Source organism: Rousettus aegyptiacus, unplaced genomic scaffold, assembly GCF_014176215.1.
Source record: "Rousettus aegyptiacus isolate mRouAeg1 unplaced genomic scaffold, mRouAeg1.p scaffold_m13_p_7, whole genome shotgun sequence".
Classification (NCBI taxonomy): Eukaryota; Metazoa; Chordata; class Mammalia; order Chiroptera; family Pteropodidae; genus Rousettus; species Rousettus aegyptiacus.
The window spans coordinates 108,510,075-108,515,246 of record NW_023416310.1 but is presented as its reverse complement, the minus strand read 5'-3'; the positions used below and the strand labels follow the sequence as shown (position 1 = coordinate 108,515,246).

Genomic DNA, 5,172 nt, shown 5'->3' with positions numbered 1-5,172 from the left:
ACATGCTCAAGGTGCGCACCTGGGCCTGGCACACCCGAGGCCTGGCGCACCCGGGGCCTGGCGCACCCGGAGTATGGTCCGTGGCTTCACCTGGGGCGTGAACCCAGGACCTTCTGTGTGCAAAGCAGATGTGCCAACTACTACACTATGGAGCCACCCCCAAGATCCCCTTAATTTTTATTTGTCTGAGAAAGTCTGTATTTCCCCTTCATTTTTTTTTCTCATTGAACTTTGTTTTAATGGGGTCTCGAAATGCTGTGACAGGTTTTTGGTCAAGTTGTTTCCTTTAAAAGTACTGATTTTAAAAACTAATAACTTGAAAACTGCCACACACACACACACACACACACACACACAACAAATGGTCCATGAAACATTCTCCTTCTGAAGGTTTTATGATGCATTGTGATCATCAACTATTACCATTAACTTATTAAACTTAAATGGCCAGTTGAGCCAAATAGTTCAGAGACTGTTCTTCCACCATTGATTAAGACTGGGGCGGGTATTGGGGGTAATATTCATTTAGTCTTCTGAGCTTTCTGGGCAGACTTGGTGACCTTGCCAGCTCCAGCTGCCTTCTTGTCCATTATTTTGATGACACCCACAGCAACTGTCTGTCTCATGTCATGAACAGCAAAACAGCCGAGAGGAGGATAGTCAGAGAAGCTCTCAACACACATGGGCTTGCCAGGAGCCATATCAACAATGGCAGCACGACCAGATTTCAAAACTTTGGGACATCTTCTAGCTTTTTCTGAGAACAACAATCAATCTTCTCCTTCAGCTCAACAAATTTGCAAACTATGTGAGCTGTGTGACAATCTAGCACAGGTGCATATCCGGCACTAATGTGGCCTGGGTGATTATCCAATCACCTGAGCAGTGAAGCCAGATGCTTCCATCGATGGGTCATTTTTGCTGTCGCCAGCCACATTACCACAATGAAAGTCTTTGACAGATATGTTCTGGACTATGAAGCCCATATTTTCCCCAAGAAGAGCTTCACTCAAAGCTTCATGTGCATTTCAACCGATTTTACTTCAGTTGTTCCATTGACTGGAGCAAAGGTGATCACCATGCTGGGTTTGAGAACATCAGTCTCCACTCGGCCCACAGGGACAGTAGCTATATCACCAATTTCGTAGGCATCCTAGAGTAGCAGATGCAAAGGCTTGTCAGTTGGATGAGTTGGTGGCAAGATACAATCCAGAGCTTCAAGCAGTGTGGTTCCACTTGCACTGCCATCTTTACGAGTGACTTTCCATCCCTTGAACCAAGGCATATTAGCACTTGGCTCCAGCATGTTGTCACTATTCCAACAAGAATTTGGCACAAATGCTACTGTGTCAGAGTGGTAGCCAATTTTCTTAATGTAGGTGCTGACTTCGTTAATGATTTCCTTGTATTTCTTCTGGCTGTAAGGCGGCTCAGTGGAATTCATCTTAACACCAACGATTAGTTGTTTCACACCCAGTGTATAAGCCAGAAGTGCATGCCCATGGATTTGGCTGTTCTTGGAGTTACCTGCTTCAAATTCACCATCAGCAGCAACAATCAAGACAGCACAGTCAGCCTATAATGTGCCTGTAATCATGTTTTTGTTTAAGCCTTTGTGTCCTGGGGCATCAGTGATGGTTACATAATAGTCTGGCCTTGAATTTTCACAGGGAGATATCAGTGGTGATACCACACTCACATTCAGCTTTTAATTTATCCAAGACCCAGGCAGACTTGAAGGAGCCCTTCCCCATCTCAGCAGCCTCCTTCTCAAATTTTCCTATGGTTCTTTTGTCAATCCCACCATATTTGTAAATCAGATGACCATTTGTGGTAGACTTACCAGAATCTATGTGTCCAATGACAATGATGTTGATATGAGTCTTTTCTTTTCCCATTTTGGCTTAGATATAGTGTTGATATTTACTACACTTGTGTTCTGGCAGCAAACCTATTATGAAAAAGGCTCTCCTTCACTTGTAAAGGATAACTTTACTGAATATAGAATTCTAGGTTGGTGGGATATTTTTCTTTGACATTTTTAATATTTCACTCAACTCTTCTTGCTTGCACAGTTTGTTATGAGAAGTTTGACATAAATTTTATTGTTCCTGGATAAGTAAGGTTTTTTTCCCCTTCTGGCATCTTTTTAAATTTTTTCTCTTTTTTAGTTTTATTTATTTACTTATTTTGCAGTTTGTTCATTTTGAGGGTATTGATCCTATTTATTGTTCTCTGAGCTTCCTTGATATGTGATTTAGTGTGGGTTATTTGATTTTGGAAAATTCTCAGCCATTACTACTTCAAATATTTCTTCTTCTCCATTCTTTCTTCTTTTGGTATTCCCACTGTGACATATCAAACTTTTTGCCTTAGATCTCCATTTGTGTATGTGTTTATTTGTATTTGTATTTTTATTGGGTAAATCTTCAGAATAGGATTACTGGGTCACGTGGAAAATAAATTTTTAAGTTTGTGGGTGCTGTCCAACTGTTTGTCAAACTGTTTGTTCCAATTTTTATTACTAGGAGCAGTATGTCAGAGTTCGCCTTGCTCTGTGTCCTCACCAGCGCTTAGTGTTGTCGGGGTTTATTTTGATTATCTGTTTGTTTTCCATTTTAATCATAATAATAGGTTAGTAATATTATCCCATTGCAGTTTTAAAAAACATTTTTCCAATGACTAGTGATTTTGATCATTTTTCATGTGCTTACTTGCCATTCACTCATTTTCTTTAATGAAGTGTCTGTTCAAATCTTCAACTGTTTGGGGGGAGGGATTTCTTTGTTTATTGCTGAGACTCAAGAGTTTTTATGCAGTCTGTATACAAGTTTGTTGTCAAATAAGTAATTTGAAAATATCCTGCCCCAGTTATGTGGCTTCACTTCCTATGTTTTAACAGTGTTTTTAGAAAACAAAAGTAATCCACTGTGTGTGTATGCCTAAATATTCCAAAAATCCATAAGAATTGATAATAAACATGCTCTCCAATACTTCAGAATCTAAAATGTATTGTGCTGTGTGGTAAATATGGAGCTGATATTAGAAGTGCATTAATTTTTTAAAAAAGATTTTATAGATTATATCTAAGAAATCTTTGCCTAACCCAATACTACAAAGATTTTCACCTATGCTTTCTTCTGGAAGTTTTTAAATTATATGTTTTGCATTCAAGTCTGTGACTCACCTCAAGTTGATTTTTGTATAAGGTGTGAAGTATAGGATAAGGCTTCTTTTGTTTGTCTGTTGCTTTATCGTTTTTTAGTTCAGTTTAGTTTTTTTTTCTTTTTTGCATGTGGACATCTAGCTGTTTCAGCACCATTCTTTGAAAAGGACCATCCTTTCTATATTGACTCACTTTTTCATCTTTAAAAAAAAAACAGTTGATTATGTATATGTGGCTCTATTTCTGGACCCCATCTTAGTCTGTTGATTTATGCCTCTGTTCTTTAGAGAGGTTTGTTTTCAAGCTCTGTTAGTGTGTTCCTTAGTCTATCTGAGCTGCTGTAACAAAATATCATAGATCGGAGAGCTTATAAACAGTAGAAATTTATTCCTCACAATTCTAGAGACTAGGAGCCCAAGATCAAGGTACCAGCAGCTTCAGCATTTGGTAAGGGCCCACTTTCTGGCTCATTGATGGGCCATCTTCTTGCTATGTCCTCATATAGTAGAAGGGGATAGGGAAGCTCTCTGGGACCTCTTTTATAAGGGCATGAATCTCATTCATTAGGGATTACTTACATACTTTCCAAAAGCACCACCTCCACCTACTGTAACATTGGGGACAAGATTTCAACATGAATTTTGGGAGACACAAACGTTTAGACTGTAGGCATGTAGGTGTAGAGTACCATTTACTCCAGGGCTAGGCGTACCCACCTCTTTAGGTGTAGCCTTTCTAGGCCATCACCTGAAGGCTTGGGCCCTCATCGAGATCTCTTCCCTCTGACTGTCTGGAACTTTGGTGCATTCGGCCTTGTGTCAACTCTAGAATCTTTGTTCTTTTCACAGTTCCCAGATATTTGTTCTTTGCCCTTCCACAGACACTTTTTTCACTGCATATTTGCAGCTTGTTCAGCCTAAAATTCAAGGATAACCCTGCAGATTTCCAGAGCTACTTCTCTGAGCAGCTATCGTCTATTCTTGTAGTTTGTACCAGACATTCCAGACACCCCAGCAGCTATAAACTTTGATTTATGTCTTTTCACCTCAGAAAGACTGTTGTGTTCTGATTGGACTCCTCTTTTCTTAACCATGTTCTGTAAAGTGCCTCCAGGTAGAAAGTTGAGGTATCAAGGACTCGCTTTTGTTATTTTCACTCAGGAATTAGAGTTGTGTATTGTCTGTTGTCCAAAATCTGAAAAAAAAGTTGTAGATGTATGGTTTCTTTCCCTCAGAAAGGCTAGTTTAGTAACGCTTTCTTAATTATGGATGGTGGTGTTCATGTTCAGAAAAAAATCTTAAAGTACAATTTTGGTAAATATTGTCAAAAAAAAAACCTAGATAATCACAAAATCGTTGATTAAAGAGTTGTAATTATGCCAGGGCTCACATGAGGTCAGAGTGTACTTTCTTGAATAAGTATCATTAGGCGGGAAACTTGGGGCAATGGAGATGCAAAACTTATCCCATCTTTTTCGTTCAAAACTTATCCCATCTTTTTCGTTCTTTTTTTCCTTTGCATTTCAGTTTGGAAAGTTTCTATTGACGTAGCTCATTTATCGTTGTTGGCTCCGTCCAGTCTACTGATGAACCCATCAAAGGCCTTCTTCATTTCTGTTGCAGTGATTTTGATTTCAGCATTTCTTTTTATTCTCTTTTTAGACTTTCCATGTATCTGCTTATATTAACCCTGAGTTCTTGCATGTTGTCTACTATCCATTAGATCCCTTAACATATTAATCAGAATTGTTTTAAATTTCCTATCTGATAACTTGGTGTTATATCTGAGTTAGATTCTGATGCTTGATTTGTCTCTTCATAGTGTCTTTTCCTTACTTTTTAGCATGCCTTATAACATTTTTTTGAAAGCTGAATGTGATGTATCTTGTCACAGGAAGTGGGGCACTCAGGCTTTGACCGTGAGCTTTCATATTAATATTTAGGACATGGGCAGTGTTTAATGTTGTTGTAGCTGTAGGTGCCAGAGGCTTCACTTTCCTCTCATTT

The 5,172-nt window shown here is 38.9% G+C and overlaps 1 pseudogene; it reads right to left on the bottom strand.

Moving 5' to 3' along the window:
- Window positions 1–518: 518 nt before the first annotated feature.
- On the bottom strand, window positions 519–1,898 carry LOC107512286 (annotated as a pseudogene).
- Window positions 1,899–5,172: the final 3,274 nt, after the last annotated feature.